This window comes from Tiliqua scincoides, chromosome 7, assembly GCF_035046505.1.
Source record: "Tiliqua scincoides isolate rTilSci1 chromosome 7, rTilSci1.hap2, whole genome shotgun sequence".
NCBI lineage: Eukaryota > Metazoa > Chordata > Lepidosauria > Squamata > Scincidae > Tiliqua > Tiliqua scincoides.
Window position 1 is genome coordinate 23,762,535 of NC_089827.1, and position 14,137 is coordinate 23,776,671.

Sequence of the window (14,137 nt, forward strand, 5' to 3'; positions counted from 1 at the left end):
GAATATAGTAATCCTTGCAGTAATTACAGTACTTATAATTGGATTTGTGAAAAATATAGTGGCTTCAGAGCTGCTATCAGAACAGTAGTCTCCAGATTCAGAAATTATGAAGCCACAATATTTGACCTGAGTAAAAATATTGGCAGCAAGCCTAGAATCTGGTAGCAAACCTTGTATCTAAGAACAAACCATGAATTTTCATACCACTAAAGAAATGTGGCTCGAATTATGGTGTGTGGTACTACAGTGAATTCTCATTACTTCATGATCATCTTCTTTGCCATGACTATTATTAATAAGAACATTTATATACTGCTTTTAAACAGCAAAATAAGGTGGTTTAAAGAGAACATCAATGAACATCAACTACTAAATGGTTCCCTGTCCCAAAAGGGCTTGCCATCGAAAAAGATGTAGAAGGAACACCAGCAAGCAGCCACTAGAAAAGACATTGTAATGTAATTACATGATGCAATTCATGAAGAAATAAGTGAACAGCCATGTGCAATCTCTTTTTAACTATCTAAAAGGGCTGGTTTACATGATCATTTGACACACAGAGTTCACAGGTCTATAATGGAGGGCATTTTACCAACAACAGGACCCAAAACCAGAACCAGAGGAGAGCAGCCATTGGCTCTGCTACCCTGATTTGGATGTCTTTGCTTTCCTGGGTCTTCACTGATTTCTTCAACGTTGGTTTCCTAGCCCTGAGTGTGAATCTACAGTGATGAGTGGGTTCATACGTGTGAGTTTGACATCAGCCGGTGACTGCTTTGAAGACAAAAGGGCACAGGTGGAAACTGGAAGAAGGACTGCCAAGAAGGCAGTCCAAAGGCAAGGTAGAGCCATCTTTCAATTTCACAGGTGCAGTTGCTGGCTAGCCAAAATGACTGTAGTTCCATTTCTGACCAACTGTGATAAACCTTTTCTAGGGACCAGCATTGAGGTGCATGCTGAAGGTAGAGGTGTGCAAGGGCCGTTTGGTGTTGTCATAATGGTATATTGAGCCCTAAAATAGGCACTGTTACTTGAGCTGTAATGTTGTTGTTGCTGAATTAAAAAATATTAAACAAATGCGTTTCTGAAAATGAATCCGTTTGCATCCATTAGTGTACCGTCACATGCATTTTGGAATGAATGAAACACATCTCTACTCATTCTTAAATTGACTGTGCACCCCTACACAATAGTTCAAATGTTTCTCAGGTACATGATGGATCATAATGTGCTATTTAGATAATTTAGTAACAAAGCTGACTTGGACACTAATAATTTCTTTTGTGACAGCAGATTATGTTATTAACAAATCTGACAATACACATAATGTTAATCTTTCATTCTGAAAATTCTGTGTGTGTCTGTAAAACTGGTGCAGTAATTTTTTTAATTTAATCATTCTTCTAAAGTTTTACAGTCCCACCAGTGCAACAACTAAGCACATTCTTGACAGCTCTTTCAAATATAAAGCCCCATTACAAGGTGCATATGGGAGGGGAAAAATAAATTGCAACTATGTGGAGTTATATGACAACATTTCGATGGCAGAGGATTGATTTTCTATAAGGCCAAAAGGCTCTTATAATAAAGTGAATAAAATCTACTGCAAACAATTTTCAAATGAAATATGTGAAATTGGATGTCTGTAAATCATGTATTGATTGGATTTTCATGAACACGTTCTCATGTCAATACTGTAAGTAATCACTGCTCAGCCTGCTTGAAAATGCTGAATAGCTAGTAATTTGGGGGACACAGGCCTGAATAGGTCTGATTCTGGGGCTCATTCGGTTATGCAGTAAGGTTGCAATCCAAGCACATTTGTTCAAGCACATTACTATTGATTTATGAAAATTAAACCCTGGTTTGCAGGGCTCACGCAAGCCAAATTGTGATGGTTTGGATGTTATAGAAAACTATGGTGGCCAAAATTGAGAATGTAAGGGAAAGGGTTTCCCGGGAAAAGGTAGGCTGACCAAGGGGAGTAGGTCCTAGTTGTTAGCAAGCACACACCCCTTCCTGTTTCCTGCTTTCCCTTTACTGGACTAGCAGCTGAATGGGGAAAAAATTGCTGGTCTTATCTGCTGCCACTATCCCAGACTATAGGGACCAGGCAGAGGAAAGCAATCTGGGGACCCCACCACTTTAAAAATCAAAGCCCCCATAGCATCTGCAGGGGAAAGAAATGTGACAATTTAGGGCCAAATCCTATCCAGTCTTCCAGTGCCGGTGCAGCCATGCTATTGGGGTGTGCACTGCATCTTTTGGTGGGGAGGAAGTCAAAGAGGCCTCCTCAAGGTATGGGAACATTTATTCTCTTACCTTATAGCTGCATTGCGGCTGCACCGGTGCTGGAAAGTTGGATAGGATTGGGCCTTCACTGAATTGCCTGTGAACATGGATCAGGCAGACATAGGGGCAAAATGTACCTAATTTATAAAAGGTCTACACAGAAAGGGGATAAAACAGAACAGGATAAGAAAAGTGAATATTAAAAGTATAAGCAAGTTGATGGAAAATACCTGAGCTTGGCTGGAAAGCATAAAGAGGCGTTTTCACCAAATGGATGTAGTAACCATTAACACCCAGCAGATGGAGCTGGGATGCTGTTCTCAGCCCATAACCTCCCCACAACCCTTAGCCAGGTTAAACTCAGGGAAGTTTGGTGGTTTGTCGACAAGCAAAGCAACAAAAGGTTGCTGATCACAATCTAGCTACAGAGTCCTAGACTAAGAGGCTTACATTGCTCAAGGAATTTCTACTCATTGCACTTGTGGGTGAGCAAGTGGGTTCTCCTCTCTGAACTTTCAATGAATGAGTAATTCAGGCAACTGATGGAAAACAACCCTCACTTTCCTAATGTCATCACCAGACGGAATGGAATCTGCCTACCCTTTGATCCAAATGGTCAGGTTAGGATGCCCAATCTCTAAATTCATGCCAATCTCAGTACTCCAGTCATACTTAGCAATGTTAGAAATTGCCTACCCTTTGATCCAAATGGTCAGGTTAGGATGCCCAATCTCTAAATTCATGCCAATCTCAGTACTCCAGTCATACTTAGCAGTGTTAGAAATTTCCCCAATCTACAAATGCATGCTGGGCTAGATAATGGAGTTTCAAACAAAGGGGAAAGGCTGATTGCAAAGTATGTCCCTGCAACATTTTAGTCTGCTGAACTTGCAAAGGAGCTTCGGGGAATATAAAAGTGTTCAAAAATAAGGGAGGGAAACTGGGCATTCATAATAGTGAGGAATTAAGCAGAGCATGTGGAGGGGAGACATACAAGAGAGGAGGGAGCATAGGGGGACCTGTAATTTATGCAAAATCACCCCATAGTCTCAGTCAAGCCTCATTTTCTCCATATATATCAATGACTTCACACAGGTTCAACTTCCTCACTCCCATCCTGCCTTGGCACCAAAATCAATCTTGGATCTACTGCAAAAAAAATAAAAATAAAAATAAATAACTCTTAAGGACTATGAATAGTATTTGGTTTCATGTTACTCAGATATTACAAATATTCTACACTTTCCTACATGTCAGACCATTACAAGTGCCCCCGTATTTTCTGAACAAAAAGTTACTGTGATGTTCTGAGCTGCGTGTAATTCATAAGGAACACAGTGAAAATGCAGGAAAGGAACCAATCCTAGTAGAAGATACTCCCATCTGACTGGGACAGGACTCTGATGGATTCTGTTCTATGGCCTATTTACCCTAATTCAGTACTATTGATGCTGTCGCTATTTAATCAATCAATCAATCAACAGTATTTATATACCGCTTTTCAACTAGAAGTTCACAAAGCGGTTTACAGAGAAAAATCAAATAACTAAATGGTTATTTAATTACTGTACATTTAGTGCCAGCAATCCCATTTAGGCTTCCTGCCTTTTGTGACAAGAGGTTTACACTGCAGTCCTAGGCATGTCTACTAGATGTGAGTTCTAGTTCATTCCACGATATACATCCCCATGTACATGTGTTTAAGACTGTAATATAGAACATGTCAGCATCTACACAGGTCACCAAAATTTTCAAAGAGTGAAATTTAATTTGCACATTTCAGGTCCAATAAATTAGGATTCTGACTTCTAAATTCTGGTCAGTAATCACTCCTTTTGAAAAGTCTGCTGCACAATCACCCTGCAGCAGAACTTTTCAGTGTAGGCTGATCTCTAATCAGTGATATTGCACCGAATCGCACTGGCTGACATGTACAGGGCATGACGCACACAGGGGAGGCACGCGATAAAATCATGATTGTTACTATCATATATACCATTTGATGTGGAATTTACAGCAGCATGCAATGGAAAAAACCTGAGTGAAATATCTCCATCCTATTTGTTATGGTCAAAAAACCAGAAAACAAAAATGCAAATCTCTTATGTAACAAAAAAAGTACATTTCCTTAATTCAAAATGAACCAATGAGACTGATTGTTCCAAGAGCCAATGAGATATTATTGTGACACAGCATGGAACCAATAAGATATTTGTAAGGTGATTTGATATTTGTAAGGGGGGGGGGTGTGACACCGCTAGTGAACAAAATTGCTGAAATCACAGTATGTAGGAATTATACCATCATGTTATATACCATTCGATGTGTGATTTGCAGCAGAATGCAATGAAACACACCACTTTGAAATATCTCTATTCTATCAAGAGGTATGGCCAAAAAACCAGTGGGGAGAATATGGTACATCACAACACCCACCACTCAGGTTGTTGCCCCGCTCTCTGCATGGGAGGAATTCGACTATGGGGGCAACACGCTGGCCTCCTGCACCAGGGGACGCAACGCTAGTGATGCCACTGTCTCTAACAATGAGCGCTTGTTTGTACCTGATTTTCCATTTAAAAATTTCATCTTAAATCATTAATCTAGAGCACAACTCAGAGTAATACCTCTTGAGCCAGGTTTAATATTGCATATGCAAGAATGACTTCATAGCCCTGCAACTAGAAGATTGAAATTCCATTACACAGGGTGACATCAGATGAAAACATACTGCTGTTAGAAAAATTAATATCGCCCTCATATAGCTTTGGGACTACAAAATCCATGATGCGCTGCAACCACCCAGGCTTTATCAAGCATTTCTAGAAAGAGTGGATGATGAGGTGATACACTATATAATAGGAATTTCAAGTCTGCAAAGCATTTTCATAGAAAGCTGTTTCTTAGTGCCTGGAAAACAGAATTGGTGAAGGCATTCCTCCTATGGCCTTCACACATAACTACTGATTGATGATGATGATTGGCAACCTTCAGTCTCGAAAGACTATGGTATAGGCCTACAGCACCTGGTATTCCCAGGCGGTCTCCCATCCAAGTACTAACCAGGCCTGACCCTGCTTAGCTTCCAAGATCAGACAAGATCGGGCATGTGCAGGGTAACAGTTGCTGCTCACATACTACTTTCAGATAATTCCTTCAATATTACACTCATAGAAAAAACAATTTTGTAGTATTAAGGGATTGATTGTTAATCATTATTTATCTTCTTTAATATTGCAAAGGAATTTGAGTACATTTTTGTTTTTTTGAGAGTAAATCATCCAGAAGTGACGCTCATAGTCTGGATCAGGAACAACTAGTAACTATCATTAACTGATAGTTCCGATATCCGAACACAATTAGTTTGGGGAAGAAATTTAATGCATTGACTTCTGGCCAAAAAAACTGTTAAATATCAGTTGAAAAAGTCTATTGTTCCATAAATCTTTCTAAGGAAATGGTAGTAAAGTTGCAATTGTTGCAAAATGGTCTGTCGAGTCTCCCCCATCCGTGTTACCGTCCAAGACATATGGATCCCAGGGTGAGATCACGTGCTTCTCTTTATGACTCCTGAATTCATATTCATGTCAACAAAGTGGTCTCCGAAACAGACTGTAGGACTATAAAACTGTGTGGTTGGAGGTACAATTAAAGGATACAGCAAATATTTTTGCTAGTAGTTATAGGAAAAATCCTGTTTGCCTGTCATTCCCCTCCCCACTTTGCTTCCAAGCATGGTTCGAGTGTGCGGTGCCACAGGTTTGAGCCTGGTTCGGCGGTAGTATGCCTCTGAACACAGTTGCAGGGAAGCAATGGCAGAAGGGGTGTGTGCCTTCATTCCTGCTTATGGGCTTTGCTTCTGCTGGGATACTGTGGGGTGCTGGATTAGATGGACCTTTGACCTGAACCAGAAGGACTCTCCTTATGTTCTTATGAACCCAATGGCATGAAAGGTGTGCAGCTTCATGCAGTCAGTGGCATAGCTAGAGGGGGTACAAAGCCCTAAGTTTTGCAGGCACCTGAATGCAGTGCATGTTTATGCTGAAGCAAGTCCCACTTAACTCAATGAAACTTACGCCAAAGTATGCACAGGTGCTCAAACTTCTCATCCCTTTCTTTCACAGAAACTGAGAGCTCTTCCAACTTCTCAGGTACTTTTTTATATGTTGGTATCTTTCCTGGTTACAGCTTCCTATTTTGTGGGGGAGGCGGACATACAGTTTTTCTTCCACTTAAATGAAAACATAGTTTTAAAATGGATGTTGCCTAGCAACTGAGTCATTAAAATTACCTGTCTGCTTCAACTCAATGAGACTTATGCGTGCCCTCCCGCTGCCTGAGATTCCCCCAGTAGATAATGATGATCTCTTTAGATTTACATTTCCCATCAAAGACAATATCTCAGGCTAAAACCCATAAGTTTGCTTTGATCAAATACACTAACAAAAATTACAGCTCCTGCAGTTATTTCTTCTTGGGGACCGAGAGACTAGTGAGTGCCAAGTTTGACAGGCTGAGAAAAATCCAATTACTAACCACCATTTTACTTTCCTCCAATGCGATAAAATCAAATTTATTTTTCTAATTGGAAACCAATTTGGCAATTCCCCACAAATCTTCTCCTTCATAAAACTAACTAGGGAGGGTGCCAAGCTTTTTTCATTGGAGTGAATGCCAGCAGTTGTTCTGCAATGACTTTCCACAAATGTGTGGCTGTGCATGACCAATTATTTGCTACCAAGAGGCAAGTCATGTTTGGAGACTATTCTGCTCTAATTTTGAAATTTAGGGTCAGTAATTTGAATTTCCCATTCACAAAATTTGGCTGGCAGCCATTTCAGCTACCATGTAAGCTCTGCAACTATGCTTCTTGCTTTGCTCCGGTTAGGATTGCGCCCTTAAACATCTAAGAAAATGGAATAAATGCCATAGACTTTATAAGCAGTGATTTTGTTGAGTCTTTGAAAGTCAATAGCCTCTTGCAAGATCTGTCTGGCATCACAGTGGCCCTGGAATCAGATGGATGTAAATATGGCAGGACACAAATACATGTGCAGAGGGAGCCTCAGTGAGCTGGAGGCAGGTGAAGCCTGAGTCCAAGCTTCCATACAAGGTGGTCCTGGCCACTTTTCTCCTGCCTGGTGAGGCCCTATTGTCCAACTGTGGCCTGACCTACCAATGACCTTGTGGGCGACCCCATAAGGGTGGCGCAAGGGTCTGCTCACCTCCGGGAGGCCTAGGATGACTGGCCAGATCCTCCCTTGCCTTGCCTGAGGCTTATAAGAGCAGATTGCCCAGCCTCCTAAGGGGTCTACCCCTAAGAGTGGTGAGAACTTGGAGTCCCTCAGAAAAGGAGACTGCTTTGGGAGACCTCCTGGACCAAAAGCAGGCAAGTTAGAGCCACACACTGGGGTCCTGCCCAAGCTCTACTGGGACTGAACTAGATTCAGCCTGTAACTTTGCATTTTAGTGTGAATAAGTCCTTTTCTCTGAAGCCAAGGTGAATCTTCTGTCATCCTTTTCCCTGAAGAGCTCAGTGGGAGGTGATTGACAATCAGGCATGATGAAGAATCCCATGCTAGATGTGGGGTTTGATGTAACCCTGCCTCCTCAGGACAGGGTTGCTGCCCAAGCAGATGTGACAATGCTGGAGATACAGGGGAGGGATGGGATCGGGGGGTACCCCCAACCTGCCTGCCTGCCTGCCTGGAATGGTGGGCCAAGCCCAACAGGACCAAGCTATTGGACAACAGAGTTTGTTCTCCACCTTGGCCGTTCACCAGGCTTCTGTTTTGGGGCAACTGGTAGGGTGCAGCACCAGGCACACCACAGCCACATGGGGCCCTCATTTAAGATACCAAAAATGACACTAGAAGATTATCTGAAGACTTACCTGCATATGTTTGAGAGAGTGACCATGCCCATCCCCTGGCCCCAGGCACAGTAGGCAACTTACCCCCTGCCTGACAGGACCAGTGAAGGAGGCTGTAGACACTCTGACACCCAGGATGCTCTGGACTACTAAAAGGTAAAGGTGGCTAGTCTAGAGACCTTGAATATATCTGAAAAGATCTATCACCAACACTTAAGATAAGTCAAATATGTAAATGGTCATAACCCTGCGGCTAGTTGGCAACAAGATAAAAGATGGCTAAAGCCTGCCACCCACTCCTCAGAAGTTGTGGCCAAACCGATAATGATAGAGCAGTTTGTGGACGTACTTGCCTCAGCAGCATAAAATTGGGTTATTTGCAACACACCCATTATGCTGGAAGAAGCAGTCTAGTTGATGGAATCTTATGACAGAGCTGGTAGTGCTGCCTATCATCTGGACCAAGGGGTGACCCAAAAGAAAATGGAGAGTCAGCTTCCGATGGCTAGGGGATGGTTCCTGACTGGCCAACTAGCAGCTCATGGGAACAAGAAAGGATAGGCACTCCCCATTGGTTTGTGGAATGGTGCTTCATCAGGGATGTTACTACCTGGCTAAAGGCAACAAAGAATGATCAGGGGCACGTCCACCAGACACTCCCTGCTCCTGGGTTCACCTGCTTCAAGTCTGACCAGAAGGACCTTATGACTGTTTACTCCTGGAGTGTTCTGCTGCCAATGCCTGGTTGGCCACCCAGATAAAGATGTTGTGAGGATACATGGGTGTTGATGAAGAGCTGGTGGAGGAGAAGCTGGTAGTAGCCCTGGTGGACTCAGGCTGCTCACATACTCATCTGGTCACTGGAGGACGAGCCCACCAGGGGCCTGCTGATGCTAAGGTGCATTCACAGGAATATTAATTTAAGGGATTGGCTGGGTTTGCCTGGCTGCTCCAGGAGATCCTAGAGGGTCTTACAGGACCCTCAGATTCCAGGGCTGCTTGCTCTCCCAGAGAACCTTTGCGTATTACAGAGGGATGACCCCTCGTTATGCCCTGCCTTAACACAGGCCAATAACCCTGACAACCAAGGAGGCAGCAAGCCCTGATTTATCTTCAGGGATGATATCCTCTATAGAATCAGCTGGGACCCCACAACCCAGGAAAGAGATGTACCAATTGGTGGTTCATGGTGGTTCAGATATGCCTATTAGTGGTTCATGAAGATGGCTCTTAATATTGCTGTTGCATGGCTTCTGCTGCCTCCGTGCTACATCTAACTCAGCGTTTTTGTGTGTGTGTTTTTTTTGGCTGTGTATAAAAGTACAAGTTCGTTGATTTTGCGTGTTATGCCCCAAATGCCAGTTTTTGCAGCCCAAGGTGATGCCCAAGGGGGCATTAAAGATGTTTTCTTGAGTGGGGTTCCCTACTGAAATCCTGATTTCACCCAAGCAGATGTGAGAGGATGGAAGATCTTTCTTTTTTCAGTTCCCATTCATTTAATATGCCCTTTATAAGCAGGCAAGAGTTTCTGAACTTTAAAATAACTTAATTAATGCATACATTTCTGGCACAATTCCTAGGCACCAAAATACCCAGACACATTTTAGCTTGGAGACAGTGTGTATGAAGTTGGTATGAAGGAATCATGGATTTTTCAGTCATTTCTCTGAAGATCCGCCTGGAAATTTGGTATACCCCCTCTCCAAAGTGTGGAAAAAATATTGCCTTGGACATACAGCAAAAATTTGCCCCCAAAATTTTATAAGATGGTACAGTTCTTTTGAACTAGACGCCTCAAGTGAAATTGCCCCAAATTTTTGTCAGTATAACAAGCTCAGGAGACACTAACGAAGAACCTCCATCCATATCTACATGGGATCTGCTTCTCTTACTGTCAATGTAAAGAATAATTAATGAGCCTAGTATTAATTACTTTTTAAACCACTGAGCTAGGGGGACAAAGGTGGGGCAAGTAGGCATTAGTGTTGAACACTGCCAGCAAGTTCAGATAACCTTCTTTTAACCCTAATTCCGCCCATTAGGAGACGTTGCATGAGCTGGGAGACAATAAATCACTTATGAATAGTAAAATGGTTCATTTGTCTTTGTTAGAATTGCTGTGTGGGAACCTCATTAGACCAAGGTACTAATTTAACAGTATGAGAGCCAGTGTGCCTTTGGCTTCTTCTTCTTTTTCTTTTTTTTTAATCAGGTTGAAAACTACATTTTTTTCCATACTTTTCTTAAATGGTATTTCTTGCTCCCTACTTTCTTGCCTGGTGGGAAAATTCACAGCAGCTTCAGTTTCTTCTGAAGCAAACTGGAGATATAAGGTCACTTCTCCATGTGTTCTTATAGCTTTGTGTGGATACCCACAGCTCTCTACATGCAGGACAGTGGTTGAATGAGGAAAGAGAGAGAGCTACCAATAGTGGGGAACAATAACACGCTGTGGTTTTGGAAGCCACAATTTCCAGAAAAAGCATTATATCATACTATGCAGTCAGTTGGGTGACACACTGGAAATGTTGCTGTGATAAAAGTCATGTGCACCAAGACGGCAAATCTTGGAACAAATATGAAAGGAATCTGAATGCAAAGCATGTGCTCTACCATTGAGCTATGACTATCCCATTCTTCTTCTTCTTCTTCTTCTTCTTCTTCTTCTTCTTCTTCTTCTTCTTCTTCTTCTTCTTCTTCTTCTTCTTCTTCTTCTTATTCATGCTGTGAGAAGCAGGAATGCAAGGATGCATCAATGATGATAATGATGACAATGATGATTCTAAACCACCTGGATTGCCCTTATTGGGAGAAAGTTGGGGTAGACATTCTTTAAATAAATTAATGTCCCAAATAGGCAACAGTGGACCTCCCCAGCCCCGCGCCTGGGGCAAAGGTCCGTGATGGTGCCCCCCCAGACTGTCACTGCCCCTGTGCAAAAATCTGCCCCCCCACCTGAGGCTCACAGAGCCTCTCATGACCAAGGACCACATCGGAGAAGCCTCTCTGCGGTTCCCCGACGCTATAAACTGTGCTTCCTGAAAACCGGAAGCACAGTTTCCGCCCCCCATTGGGAGCCTCAGAGAGGCTTCCATGGGGTCCTTGTGGCTCACTAGGGGCTTTTGCCCCATCGGACCTAATGGTAGGTCCGCAACTGCAAAGAGGATAGATGATATTTTTGTTGGCATCCTTTAGTCTCGGAAGACTATGGTGTCACGCCCTGAATGGTGGTTCTGGAACAGAGTGTCCTCTCCAGTGCACGAAGCCTGGGTAAAGTAGGTATGGAGGATAGGCTGTTACCCATGCAGCAAATCCCCTTTCCACATCGCTGAAATGGTCCAATGGAAAGGCAGAGGCCAATATGATTGGTTCCAGCGGCGTCGCAGGAGTTGCCAGAATGGGACTGTGTTCAGCCATGAACTGCCTCAGGGACTCCGGCTCCGGATTTTGCCTTGAGGTTGACTCCTGAAGCCTTTCCCATAACTGGATGTAGCCACAAGGCAGTGGAGGTTTGGGATGAGAGTTTTCCTTCTCTCAGATGAGCTGCCTTCCCAGGCTGACGAGTCCCATCTACCCGGTGGCTGTTTAGTCGCCTCTTAGGACAAGTACAGCCAAACTGAGTGCCTATTCTTATCCCCAGCCCCCAGGGGAAATAGATGATAATTGTTCTCTTTTAGACCCTGCAGTATATTTGGATAGGGCAAGTAGCAATTGTTGCACTTTGTGGATGATAAAATGGAATTTTCTTCTAACAGCAATGCTAACAAATGTTGATATAAAGATCTCACCTGGATGATGATTAATATAGACATGACACTTTCACCCAGACCTTACTGAACCCATGTGTTCAGTAAACATTGATGAGAGCAAAATATCTCCAGTGGATGCATATGAGTGAATGGCAGACCTGAATTGTAATGATTCAGGAACAGATTCAACAAGCACAACTCTCGGGCATCTTTTGACACCATCCTTATTGAATAGTGCTAATGGAATGCTTTGCGGTTCAGAGACTCTAACCCAGAGATGTCAAATTTGTTTCATACAGAGGGCCGAAGTGAGCATTCACAGTGTCTGCTGAGGGCTAGAAATGACATCAATAAGCAGGAAATGACATCATGAGGCAGATGATGGCCAGAAATAAACACTTTGTTCTCACAAGAAACTCATTGGCTGCAAACAACAGAAGAGAAAGTGTGCAAACCTTGTTCATATTTACAGGATATTAGAGAGCCCAGTTATCAAGCTGGGTGAACTCAATTATAAAAGGGGCAGGATAAATTTCTTCCCAGAGCCACATTCAGAATGCAGGTCTTATGTTTGATACCCCTGCTCTAACCCTTTCTGGTCAAAAGTGGAATGGCACTTATAGCTACAGTAGTACTTGTATAATGCTGCCTTCGACATGCTTCTGACACGTTTGCTCTGCACCACGTAAACACCATTTCACAAGTTACGTGGCAGCAGCAACTAAAGACTTGTCATAAGCATGTCATAAGCATGCAGTTGCTGGGCAGCTACATCCCAACATGACTCTGTGACCCATTTGCCTGCACGATCACATTCACACTTTCCGAGTTTAGGGGAACGCTTAAGAAAGGGACCACATGGGCTTACCATCAAAAGAGCAACACCATATTACCTTTTCTCCTCCCTAACATGTAGCTCAGCATTCTCTGATTGCTCCTGATTTCATGATGCTGCATGAATTTTCCTGCCCCTATTCCATGCCACTGGTGTTAGAAATAAGGGCAACATTGGCTGCAGGAACTGCAGAGAGTGGCACAACACTCCATGGGCAGGATTGTTCCCTAAGGCGGCAGTTACCAACCTGTCAATCGTCAGTGACAATTTAACCTTCTTAACCTGAAATTCTAGAGCAGCCATTTTCAACCACCGTGCTGTGGCACACTGGTGTGCCGCGAATGGTCTGCAGGTGTGCCACAGGAGTTTGGGGGAGGGTCATTTATTAGTAGAACCATTGGGGGACGTGAGCCCCCCACCAACCGCATGGTGTACCTTGTCAATTGTCAGAAAACTGATGGTGTGCCTTGACAATTTTAGTAGCTTGTCAGTGTGCCACGAGACACAAAAGGTTGAAAATCACTGTGTTAGAGAGATGAATGTGCTTTGCTGAGCTCTTTGAGTAGTTAGTGATAAACAAAGATACGCTTATGTTGTTACAAAGCTGTCACAACCTCTGGTCCTAAACCAGATGCTACATAAATTAGTATCTGAGAACTGAAAGTAAAGTGTTTCTTTGATCTATCCCCTTAGCCTCAGTTTTTATTCCTTATGTGCATCGTTTAGTCTTAATAGCAAGCAGCCTGGTGGTAGTGAGTCATTTTGATTACAAAAGGAACATTTTTCTCTCTGTATAGCTCTGCTCTGCTCTGCTTACCAACCGCTCCAACAATTGGCTGATCCTGGCTGGGTCATGGAAAAATGAAGCACTTATAGCCTACCCCTATTTTGGATTGGGAGTAGGCATTTCAGGGTGGGTCTGGGTGGGGGAAGGAACCAGGGCAGGAGGGGGTGGGATCAACAGAGCAAAATATCCAGCGCAGACTTGAGATGTCTGTGGGCTTGGGGCCTCTCTATTGCCATGGCTTAGGGCTTTCCTGGGGGGTAAGGGACAAAAGTCCCCTTCCCACAATGAGACTTCCCGCTACCCTGGTGGTGCCTCTGGACACAGGGGTAGCCATTTTTGCACCACTGCACACGGCAGCACCGCCAAGGATAGGATTGGGTTGTGAATTTCTCTATCAACTGTAGTTTGGCAGGTATCTGTGAAGAGCGGAGCCATTTCAAATATGGGGCCAATTTCAATTTCAGACACTGAGTACAAATACAGCTCATTGGATCTGTATTTGGCATAAGCTAAAATTTGCTTTGTTCCAGGTACTTTATTGAGAAATGCTGTGTTGTGGATGCAGCTGAGGTGATTGTTTTGAACTGTGTACTCTGTGATTT

General features: G+C 43.3%; 1 pseudogene; it reads right to left on the reverse strand.

Moving 5' to 3' along the window:
* Positions 1–5,306: 5,306 nt before the first annotated feature.
* Positions 5,307–5,426, reverse strand: LOC136657942 (5S ribosomal RNA; annotated as a pseudogene).
* Between the last annotated feature and the right edge of the window lie 8,711 nt (positions 5,427–14,137).